The sequence below is a fragment of the Triturus cristatus genome, chromosome 4_1, assembly GCF_964204655.1.
Source record: "Triturus cristatus chromosome 4_1, aTriCri1.1, whole genome shotgun sequence".
Lineage (NCBI taxonomy): Eukaryota > Metazoa > Chordata > Amphibia > Caudata > Salamandridae > Triturus > Triturus cristatus.
Genome location: NC_140585.1, coordinates 962112944 through 962126261, shown reverse-complemented (window position 1 = coordinate 962126261; position 13318 = coordinate 962112944).

The window sequence follows — 13318 nt, the reverse complement described above, 5'->3', positions numbered from 1 at the left end:
CCCTCTCTCGTCTTAACATCTTTATCCTTGTTAAACCACTTTTTAATTTTTCCAAAGAATGTTTTCTTCTTTTTCTCTTCTTGGTAATACATTTTAGTTTTTACCAAAACTCTCTACTCTTTTCCGTATTATAAATATACAATACAGATTTTCAACCAATAACAGCGCGACTCACACTAACGCACCAATCCTGGAGCGTCTACGTCACTAGAATAGCTCTTCCAATCCTTGCGCGGCTCACACCAACGCACCAATCCCAGCGCAAACACTATTCTGATCTATTATCCAATCAGAGCGCGGTCTTCCTGACGTCAGCAGTCGCTGCAGTCGCTTGTCTCCTGTCTCCTGTCACTCGTCTACCCCTCCTTTACAAAATCTTTTCAGTAGACTTCGTGTCAAAATTTCTACAAAATCTATTAGTTACAACATATAAACATCTCCATTGTCTGCTTCGCTAACCACAGAATAGTAAAAGAAATCTATTTCACAAGAACCTCTCGTTGACACAGTAGCACTTCCCTCTACTCTGCCCTTCTAACATACATTCATTAACTGTTTCCTCTAGGACTTATCCAAAGAGTCTTACAATCAACTAAATGTATATGCATTCACGCACATTCATACAAGAAAATATAGTACATACACACAGAATCCTGCTTCCCGAGAACAGCAAACAATCTGCTCCACTACAGAATTATAACACACCTTAACCAAGCAGTTTACCCTGCCCAGTTCCTCAAACAAGCTCAGAGAATACCTATTACTCCTCCCGCGATAACCTTTAACGGCAAACCTTACGGATCCCTGGGACTTAAGACCAGAGTTTCACAGATAACCTTCACTACCATACACACTCCTTATATACCAGAAATATATTCTAATAGTAACATATAATAATGTCACTGATTCCGAACCCAGACAATGTGAATTTTCCTGCATACATACAGGACCAACAATCCCGTCTTTCCCGAGAGCAGCATATACTTCCCTCTGCCCTACTACGGAACTGCTACCAGCTTCCAAATTCCAGAAGCACTACATATAACTCAACATGACAACTCCAACATATAGTATTAGTACATATACCAACATCAATAATCAATAATCAATATGTAATCTAATCAGATCAAGACAATCATCAATAACCATCCTACTCTGCTACCAGGAAATTGATAGAGATCAGGGTGTATATAATATCCCTACTTCCACGGATAGAGTAATCTCACAGTTACACGCACATTCATTCTTCATACACTAGGGCCCATTTCACTAACATACGCTCAAATACTCTACCAGCAATAACCTGTGGAAAGAAAAACTCCTAAACACCCTGCATCTATATCGGGGTCGATAAGATCTGGTTATTGAGACTGCCCTTAAACATAATCTAAACAATCTATACAATAATAATCAAAATAGGATACTCAATAATTGACAAGAAATAATAACCAACACCATATTCAAAATTATATTGCTTTATCTAAAATTAGTCAAAGAAAATCAATCAGAATAAATCATTTTTCTCATAGTTACCTATTCTAGCTAAATGTCAGAATGGGTCAGGACAAGTCTCTCGGTAAAGTCTCTCAAGACGAAGTCCTCTGAGCAACGATCCTCATCAACGCGGATTCGGAACGCGGCAAAAGGCAAATGGCAAGTGGCAAAGCCCTCTCTAGGCTAACAATTCTTATAGCAAGTTGAACAAAGAAAAATATAATTTGTATTAACTTCTTCCGTCAAACCTCTGAGCAAAGCGAGAAGGAAAGGATGTAGCATCGCTACATTTGAAAATCTCCGCTCAGGAAAAATCACAAAATAAACATAACGGAACAGGAACCAAAAAATACATTTGTATCTTGTAACTTCCACGTCTCCTCGGCAATGAGATTACAGTTCAGAGTCTTTCTTTAAAGCTCCTTTGTTTCCCAAAGCTGCCAAGGACGCTTCATTCATTTGGAGATCGCCCAAAACTGCTGCTGTCCTCACGGAAAATTTCAACCAGGCAAAGCAAGGACTGTGGTCAGCTGACTTCAGGACCATATTCAGCAAGGCTCTCTCTCATCACAGATTCTACTCGAAGCCAGGCTTTACGTATCGGCCATCTTTGTCTAGGCCACAATAGGCCACAATAGACCATCTTAATTAAAAGAGACAAAAACAACGTTACCACAGCATAGTGATTGAACAGTGTTAACCCCACTAATACCCTTATGTGTATGCAATTATCTAGCTCTTGCAACATAGAAAAGCATTAATTCGAAAAGCGTTTCGTGCTTAAAAATAAACAGCACTCAGCAACGTTTAAACATGAAAACATGCACATTATTGTTAAACAGCACACTTATGCATTCCCACGTGTAATTCTCTCTTGTTAAAACAAACGAGTTGATTAGTAAGTATAAACACTTACACAAGACAAATAATTAATAATTAATAAATTAATATAACAAATAGACATGCCAGAGCTTCAAAACCCAGTTGTTTTTCAAACTGAAAACTCTGCTCTAGCAATGGAGCACGTGCCCATTTCAGGAATCTAGTTAGGCCCACTTTGATTTTCACTTTGGCAGCAGTGCAGCAGAGTAGCAGTTCCTCTTGCAGCAGAGCAGCACAGCACTCCTTCTGAGTTTTTCAGAGGTGTACTGAAGAATTGGGTCTCAGGGTAGGAGAAGGTTCTGGAGGTTTCCACCTTCAGTGGTGTTTGGAATCTCCTGCCTCCATGCCCAGGAGCCAGCTTGTCTGGGGGGACACAAAAAACAAGTGTGAAACCCTTTGTGAGTGTGCTGAGACAGAGTCTTTGTGATATGCAAGTGTGGTAGGTGATAGCTCCTCCCCCCCATCAATTCACAAATGGCCCAGGCTGCCAAAAGACCTGGAGTCTATACCGGCTTCCCTGCTAGTACAAATTGTGTGATCCTAGGAAAATACTTCATATCACAGACCCTCCTTTTTCTTTATTATCACAAATGAGAGCAATTTTAAATATTTCAGTTCAGGATGTGCGGTTTACGAGCATCTCTTATGTTTGATTTAATGGACTGTAATTAGAAACTATGTCAAGTGTACAGTTTAAATGACTACTGACTTGGCTCTTAGTTCACTAATGGGATTGTTGTTGAGTTGTGAGCCTTGAATGTTTCTAAAAAGTATCATTTTTAATAACTGTCTCCCTATCCAGTGATATAATCTGTTGTACTAAGGTGAATTGCTTCCACTTCTTAAAGAAATACACTTCTTTTAATTTTGAGAAGATTGTATTATATTTTTGCAATTTGTTTGTCGTATAATATGCATGCCAAGCATTTTCATGGCTCTGCTCGGGCTGAGACTCTTAGAGACAAGCCATACCCATTGCTCTACTCTGGTGCTTAGACTCTTGGGATATTCTCAAGGAATTGGCAGTGAGAGGTGTTAGCCTCCTTGGCTTCACGCCTCTCAACGCCACTTCGGAAACGCGAGGCTGCACCCTATTCTCAAGAATGTGGTGCATCCTGGCATTTCCCCCTGTGATGGCGTTAAGTTTCACGACTTAGCGCCAATGCAGACATCCTTGCACCATAGTGCAAGGGTGTATGTGTGCAGGGGATGGTTGTTTATGTACAGGAAGGTGCTCCTTCCTGCACATAAACAATCCTAAAATACCATTTTGTAACTTTCATGTGTGCTGCTTCGTGCAGCACACATCAAACTTACAAAATGGCATTTATGAAAAGGTTTGTTTAAGTATAGGAAGGGACACCTTCCTGTACATGAACAAACCATGGCATTTATGTCATGGCCCAGATATCTCACGAGTGAAGGGTACATTGGAGAGAAAAAACATACGAAATAGCGTCATTTCGAAAAGTGAACACAACAAAATATGCTGCTTGGCGGCGATTAAATAGTCTCTTATTAGAATGTACCATTCCTGTGGTTAATAAAACTCCTAAAACAAACCCTTGACTTGATTTACGAAAGATTGCACACGTGGTCGACAGTCTCAGCCGATTTGTGTGCTACTCTCACGGGGCTTCTTAATGGGAAATCAATCAACGTAGTACTTTGCTTCGCTTTGCACCCCGTGAGCGCCTGTGAAAAACATTAGTAAAGCTATCAGTAAAACCACAGTGGAGTGCTGTAATATGAATGCATTTCCAATCAAAATGAGTGCAAATATGCTTTATTAAATGAAGACTTTAAAAGCATCTACACCTAGCAGGAACATGCACACAGATTAAAAGGAACTCAGTTACAGGCACGGTGACAATAATGTGGTGTCTGAACAGAACTGTACATAATTAAGGAAGACAAACTCTTAGTACGTTTATATTAAGACTGGAACATTGCTCTTGATGTTCACAAAATTCATACTAGCTTAGATGTCAGGTGTAATCAACGCAGAAGTTGACAATTGTTTGGGTCCAGCCGGGGGGTACTTAATGGGTTTTTGTCAAGAAGACACAATATTAACCATCAAGCCGCCTTAGTCACCAGCTACAAACACAACGTTACACTTGTACATCATAATGCTGTTTTATATGACAATTATTCATAACAGGTTTGTGTTCAATAACCACGTAAAGTACAGTGATTATAGTATGAGAAACCAAGCTGTGGAAATGCACGCCGGTAGAATAATGTTGGAAATCTACCGTCCTTTTCTTTAAGAATAAAACTACACCTAATATTTTAGACAGTGGAGGGTGTCTACAATGGTGTGTTGAGACTTTAATTGACGAAGCACTTCAAATACCTATGTCAGCCCTAGCATGGTTGAGTGTACACTAAACACCATTGGGTGCATGGTAAAAGAGATATGGGTAGAGATCAGTAATCACATTTTCAAGGTTCTTGAGAATACAAAGTGTTATAACTTATTTCTGCAGTTACTATATATATTCAGTGAAAAAACCATAGGTTTCACACACGTTATAGTTAGCTGGACATTTCACTCGTAAAAAACCAATGAAATTTCCCCGTTATAGTTAGTTAAGCTAACTATAACTCGCGCGCCCGCAATGCACTGCTGATGACGTCACATATTACATCACTCATGACATGGTCAGTGACATCACTCATGACATCACTGATGACATCTCAAATGACATCACTGATGACATCACTGATGACATCATCCATGTGATAGAGTGGCAGACTTACGAGTGAAATGTCCAGCTAACTATAACGTGTGTGAAACCTATGGTTTTTTCACTGAATTTGCAAGGTTTTTTAAATGCTAATTCCTAACTATAACGTGTGTGAAACCTATGGTTTTTTCACTGAATTTGCAAGGTTTTTTAAATGCTAATTCCTAACTATAACATGTGTGAAACCTATGGTTTTTTCAGTGAATTTGCAAGGTTTTTTAAATGCTAATTTCTAACTATAACGTGTGTGAAACCCATGGTTTTTTCAGTGAATTTGTATGGTTTTTTAAATGCTAATTCTTAGCTATAACATATGTGATTCCCATATTTTTTTTTATTGATTTTTTATGATTTTTTTATTATAAATTCTTATATTAAATGTGTTTTTTTTTTTAAAAAAAACAAGTTTTTTTTTAACTTTTTATTCTCTTTAAACACTATGTTTTTTTTCTAAAAAATCTGTAATATATCAAGTTTTCTCTTTTTTTTTTTTTTACCAAACAGGTAAGATATATTAGTATAACTTTGAAAATATATATATATATATATATATATATTTTTTTTTTTTAGTGCGCGTACGGTAAGCGTACGGTTTACGCAATGTCCGTAATTTATCTACTCTGTTTGCGTATAGTTCCGCAATTTGCGTAGCCGCGCGTACTGCGCGTGGGGCGCTTAGGCGTGTACGCTACACGCGCACGTTACGCTGAAGTGTTGGGGAGTGACTGTTATGCGCATGCGCGCGAGCGCGTGTCTTTTTTACGCGCATGCGTACTTTTGCTGTACGCGCACCGTAAGCGCACCGTAAGCGTAACGTACGCGCACAGTGGGTCATGTGATCATGAACACAACTTTTGATTGGTTGAAACTACTTTCAGTTCTAGAACTCTCCTACACCACACCCATTCCCCTCATTTCTGCTTGTGCTCCCTTAGGAGAAGGAGCTGGGTTGTGTTTGTGATACGATGGCAGAACAGCAGAGCTCTTCTGAGAGTGAGGCTAGCAGCACTACCTTGAGGCAGAGAAGGAGGAAACAAAAGACCTCTTTCATATGGGAGTATTTTACTTTTCCAGAGGACAAGAAAAAGGTAAATGCACCCTTAGTGACTTGTAAGCTGTGTGGCCGTGTACTTTCAAGAGGGAATCCCAACAAGAAGTATTCCTTCGGGAATCACACCATGTTGAGACACCTTAAAGATGTACATGGAAGGACACATGCTCGACATACTGAAGGTAACCCTTCAGTAAGTCAACCAAGCACATCCACAGCAGCTCAGCCTGGTCCATCATCTGCAGGGCCGAGTCCATCTTCGGCAGGTCAGGTGAGCCCTTCATCTGTGGGGGGAGCATCTCCTTTTTCTACTCCTCTGGAAACAAACCATCGGTTTGTGAGGGTTGAAATACGGTGCGCCACTTGTCATGATCTAATTTGTCATAGGGAGACCAGTGTTTCCCTAGTGAACAATAAAATAGATCAGCACATTTGTCGTACCGACTAATATTCCCATTCTTTCTTTCCTCTGTCCCTGCATGAACACAACGGCTCTTGTAAGAGCCAACCTTACCTTTCAACTATTTTTTATATATGTTTTCAAAACTTTTTTTTTATTTTTTTTTTACCGTACGCGTACAGTACGCGTAATTTTTTTTTTTTTTTTTTAAAAACACTAAAAATCAATTATCACATTACAAGGTCCTTGAGACACTACAATGAAAAACTGAAAATGTGATTGTGGAGAAGTGGAAAAAAGGGACCATGAAATTTTTGACTTACCATACCCACTCAAAAAAATATTTATTAATTTAAATTTAATTTTAATTGCTTTAGAAATGGTTCTAGTTTTCGAAAATTTTCTATCTCAATCTGAAAAAAAGAAAAAAGTATTAATATTTAATAAAACATTTTATAATACAGTACACATATTTACATATTTTTCAAAAAAAAATTTTGCCTTTTTTTTGCTGTTTTCAGAATATATTGCATTTCACTATAAATTGTGAAAGCAATTGCATTCATCATTTAACAGCGGGCAAAAAAAAAATTAACAATCTCAAAGATTGTTTTAAAAAAGCCCACAATCTCTTTTTGCATAAACATAACTTTATAGAAATGCATAATATTCTTAAAAAATATCATCTAATATCACTACTTATTTCTTTAAAATACCTTCTGACATTTTTGTTTCAGAAGTATAATCACAAAAATATATCTCAAATAACTCCACAATACATCTGGTTCCATTTCCTTTAGGCCAAATAGTAATTTTAAAATTCTTTTTTGATTAAATTTCCAATGGTAATCCAATAAAAATCTAAAGTTTAAATTGTACAGATCTCACCGATTGTCTGTAACCTTTTGGTTTCCAAAAGATTAATTAATAATTAAATAAGTCCACAATAGAATTGTTTACCTTTCCGCATGGCCGAATAGTAATTTTAAAAATCTTTTTTGAATAAATTTCCAATGGCAATCCAATAACATTCCAAAATTTAAATTGTGCAGATGTTACCGATTTTGTCTAAATTTTTGGTTTTCCAAAGTGTCATTAAAAATTGAAAAAGTCTACATTACAAATGGTTACCTTTCCATTAGGCCAAATGATAATTTGTAAAATCATTTTTTCTGAAAATTCCAATGGTAATCCAATAAAATGGTAAAATTGTTTTGTACAGATGTTGCCAAATCTCTCTAAAATTTAGGTTTCAGGAAGATTAGATAGGAATTTGCTAAATCAAAAGGCAAACGTTGCTTAAAAATCAATTGGGAATCATTACACAGTGTCCAGCCTTTTTCACATTTAAGATAAACTGTGTAATGTCCAGAAGTTACAGTAGGTCCTTCATGGAAAATTATTGCAACTGTTACAAAAGTTTTTCCTGAAATTGATAATTGCTGTCCTGTAAACTTCTTTATTAAAGTATCTAATTTTGAACCATCAGCTTTACAGCGTTGCATCATTAAAATTACATATTGTCCGTATTCCTTTAAAATTAACGTTGAAAACTTATCAGATTGACACTCACTGCATTCCATGCTATGATTAGCATCTTTAACTAATTTAGCAAAAGTGACTGTTTTACTTTCTGGCAATGTTAAATAAATAAACCTTTCAGAATCAACATTAGAGCCACATATATTGTAACAGTTTTCACAACTATGTTCCCATTTATAAGAGAGACCAAATAAATTTTCAATGGGAACCCCTTCTTCTTCCAGTACCTGAAGAAAAAACATCAAGAATTCCTGTGCGTCTTGCTGTACATTTTGAGAAAACTGTGTTCGTCCTGAACATACATCTAAAAGTTTTCTAATTTCAGTAGCACTTTTTATTTGAGTTTTATCATTACTCAGCTTTTGAAAAAGGAGACTCAACTCAGAACAGAATCTTTTTCCCTGATTTACTATTATCTGCTCTTGCACACTTTCCAGATAAAATGCAACATTCAGCACTACATTAGCGTAGCAGTTGACACCAGAGCTATTTTCAAAATGACATCCTACAACCTGTTCTTCATTTTCCTTTTTCTTTTTGCTTGCAATTACATCACTCCTCTTTCTTTTCCTCCTCTCTACGTCTTCATTACAGATATTCTCATTTCTCCTTTTACGAGAAACTACACGTTTCTCCAACACAGGATACTGACCTAAATGAGGAGCATAGCTTCTTCTTAATCTATTATACTCCTTTACACAATTTGTATCAGCACTAACTTTTGAGTCATCAAAGTCTATCATGAATAAACCTGATAATGTTTTCACTTGTGACAAAGCAACATATGCCATACCTTCTTTGAACACAGTTGAACCAATGTTCACAAATGCACAATCTACAGTCAATCCTTGAGACTTGTGAATAGTTACAGCATATGCTAGAGAAAACGGAAACTGCTTCCTACGTACATATAAGTCTTTCACAAGCATGAAACGAACTGAACAACGACAAATGTCTTTAACTTCTTCTATCTGATCAAATTTTATTTTTAAACATTCAATTCCATCTTTTTTCTGATAATTAATAAAACCCACAACTCTTCCCATAGCTCCATTTACTAAACCTTTTTCAACATCCAAATTTCTCCTTAAAAATACTCTACAGTTCATGCAAACATATAGATTTTTTTCTAATCCAGCTGTTTTGGAAATGTTCTTCTCTAGTGAATCCAATTTATTTTTCAGTGTGCCTGTTAATGTGATAGTAATTCTTCCATCCTCAATTTTGTCCACTGCTTCCAATTTCCTGATATCTTCCTTTTCCAATTTCAAAAGCTCCTCATTGAATATTGAGCATTCACGTAGAGTTGGCATTAAGCAGATGACACTTTTCTTTTCTGCAATGTTCTTGTATATCTTCTCTGCAACTATTTCTTCCTTTGGAAATAAATTATGTAGCAACCGACTCTGTAATGCTTTTGTGCCTGCTTCAGTGAGTAGTCCAATCCTGATATCTTTCAGAATACTTCCATATTCTTCATCGTTTGCTTGCCTCATATTAGTAGTAAGTTCCTTGTACTCAAAGAAGGACCAAATATTTGCATTACCAATGCTTCCCAATGACTTCTTTGTGTCTTCATGTGTCACAGTATTAAACACTGGTTGTCCTTTAACTGGAGTAAGCTGTAGAAGATCCCCAAAAACTATGACATGTTTTCCACCAAATAACACGTCATAGTCTGTCCTTAGAATTTGCTGCATTCTTAAATGCACAAAGGCAAGCATTAAGTTTGATACCATGCTCACCTCATCAATAATGAGAACTTGCATCTTCTTCAATACTCTTGAAACTTCCAAGCATGCTTCTCCAGTTAGCTTGTTGTATTGTATTTTGTTCTCATGCTCCACTGGTAACATTAGCAAACGATGTAAGGTGATTCCTTTTATGTTATAGGCTGCTAACCCAGTTGGAGCAGTAACCACACAAGACAAAGTAGAATCCGTTTTTTGCTGTAGGTAGCTTCTGATGACTTTTATTAAGAAACTTTTTCCAGTTCCAGCTTGTCCACTTACATACATCCTGATTGGATGAAATGATGTGCATGAGCACTCTTTTTTTTCAAGTAGTAATCCGTGATCAATTTTGCTTCTGATCTCTTCATAAATTTGTTGCTGCTCTTCATTCAGTTGTCTTTCCAAATTTTGTAAGTCTATAAATTCTTCTTGAGCTTGATTCATAGCCGTTTCCACTTCATTCATGGCTATTGATGCTTCATTTTCAACGATTGGTTGTCCTAGGGGATCTTGACTGAGGGTTCCTGAACTTTGGCTGTCTTGAGAACTGTCTCTAGCTACTTCAGCTGCAATTGTAGTTTCCTGTTCAATTTCTTCATTTAACATTTGCAGATAATTTGTGAAAGTACTGCATTCTATGCTGTCTTTGCAAGCATTAAAAGAATCTTCATAGCTTTGAAATTCTCCCAGTAGTTCGTCCTCTGTACGCCATGGTTTAAACAGCTGTAAAAGAGCCAAGTAGTAAAATTCCTTTTTGTCAGTAGTGTCGCAACTCAGCTTCCTGTGATTTATCAAACTTCCTTTTGTTTGCTTCACCAAACATCCTTCCTCACCAATGACTTTATATTTTCCATTGTTGATGTCTTCTGCGGCTTTCCGTGAATAAATGTAGTTCTGCAGCACTTCATAGAGACACATGTTCTCCAGATGATGACTTCTCTTGGGATAATATGTGTCCAACATGTTTGATTTCAAAATATCTGTACTTTCTGGGTCATTCTCGGCCAAATATTCAATTTCTCCAACAGATTTCAGTACCCGATTTCTCATTGCTGCAAGGCCTAAACTTGCCCAAATTATTCTTCTTGATTTCGAGTAGAGACTTGCAGAAGATAACCTATCTGAACATTCGTAGGATCCAATTTCTCGATGCGATAACATCTTTAAACTGAAACTGTACAGCTTCCTACTGACAGTCTTCCCGTGAGAAATCTCTTCCCACATTTCTTTCAATTCAGTTTTTTCTGATTTAGTAATGTAAGACGTTACATATCGAGCAACAGCAATGGAATTGTCAGCTACATACTGTATATCCATGTTAGCATTCCACATGGATAAAATGACTGGGTTGTAGTCATTTATATTTTTTGATTCATCTTTTCTTTTAAGGTTGTAGGTATTCTTAGGTGATTTTCTTGTGATAGTATGTCTCACAGATGACATAAAACTGTTTACTCTTCCATTTGAAAGAACAGGTCTAGGAAATCCAAATCGACATTTAGTGTAGTATTTATCTTTGCTCTTGTATTTCCGTCGACAGTATTTTCCACACCGATGACTTTGGAAACGTAAAACTTGCTCCTTTAACTTTTTCTCTTCTGTGCTTTTTGGTATAGCACATGTTGCATATTCTTCAATGTAAGATAACACTGCTTCATCAGCATCTGTTCCAAACTTTGGGGCATCCTTGATCCACAACAGCATATGAATATGAGGAGCACCTCTTGCCTGGTACTCTTTTCTCCAAAAGAAATCCACTACTTCTCCTAGAGGTGGATTTTTTTTATTGCAGATGAAGGACATCATAGCCTCAAATCTATGATTGAAATATCTGCAAACATTAACCGGATCCAATGAGCACAGTTCTCCTGCTGTCTTGTATTCGATGTTTTTAATGTTTGAATTTTCCTCTCGTAGAAAATCCAGTAAATCATCCCAAGCGTACTCAGCACAGCTTAGGGTAAGGAACCATGTTGGTGTTCCTAAATTCCGTAACATGCATTTTAATTCACCATGGCGTCGGTACCAATATTCATTTGTCCCACGCTGACAAGCCATCAGATTGATCAGTTGTGTTTCCAAATGATCATCTCGGTGCTGCACTTTCTCCATAAAATCCTTAGCAGACACATTTTGTAAATGTACTCCGCTTTTTAAAATGTGATTTACTGCATAAGACAGTGCAGACAAGTCGCTTTCAAATAAAAGATGGAACAAATAAGGAATACTTTGTCGAAATCTGGGATCTTCAGCATATAGTCTTGTAGTCCGATACTCAGAAGCTGGAATCTGTTCTGGACGTTCATCGTATCGTCCTCCTTTTCCTTTAGGAAACAGCTGGGGAAAACATCGAGCTTCCAAGCTCTCCTCCCATACACTCACGGGAGTTCCTTTTGCTTTCTTCATCTGAAACAGATCAATATTGTCTCCCATAACTTCTTTTGAATGAAGAGGATGTATGCTAAAATGTTCATAAATTTCTTCTTCCTTTGACTTGTCCACTTTTTCAATTTGTCCAGTTGGTGTTTCTGTGTCTTCTTGTAAATCTTCTTCTTCTTCTTCTTCTATATAAATTGATTCATACCATTTGTTATTCCTTTTCAAATACAAATTTGCTCTTTGTACTTTCCGTACATCTACCAGCTCCTGCCAAATCTTCTTATTCTTTGTAGGTACACCATTAACCAGAATAATTAATGGTTCAGTTTCCAAAGTATCCGCATCAATAGTTTCCATATTTTTTTTTAAATCCAAGGGCAAATACACCACTCTACCTTTTAAACCTCTCAGTAAATCTGAAGGAGGTAATTTACCAGTTTTGGGCTCCATACGTACTATGGTCTGGAACGGATGAACACATTGAATGAGTATAGACTCATATGTATTTAATTCAGAAAGTTCAGCAGGAATAGCATCCAATTCTAAATTATTATGTACAGCTCTGGTCGGCATTCTATTTTCCTCTAACTTGTTGTAACAGTATTTACAAATACGCTGATCTTCACCCAATTCAAAACAATTTTCAAGAAATATATATGTGGCAAAATCCTTCCACTTATAATTATCTTCATTTTCACTCTTTCTGTAGAGATCAACATTCCTAGTTTGTTTTCTATAATGAGTTCTGCGGCAACAAATACAAGTAATATTTGGTCTTTCATTAGAGATTATTGCAAATTTTGTTATGTGATCATTAAATGTCTTACTTACAGAGGGTTCTACATTCTCTTCCACTTCTTCCTCATTTACTGTGTCCTTTTCTGCACTGTTTTGTTCAGGACCAAAGTAACAAAACTGAATTTCATCAACAACCTTCTCTACATCTGATACCGATCCACGGAACAGAGCCCTATTCAATTCATCTAATTTTATTGCTGGACTTTTAGCAAAATACAACCGTCTCACAAACTTTCTCATTTCAGTATGATGAACAGCCAGCATCCTAAAATGATGGAAAACACTA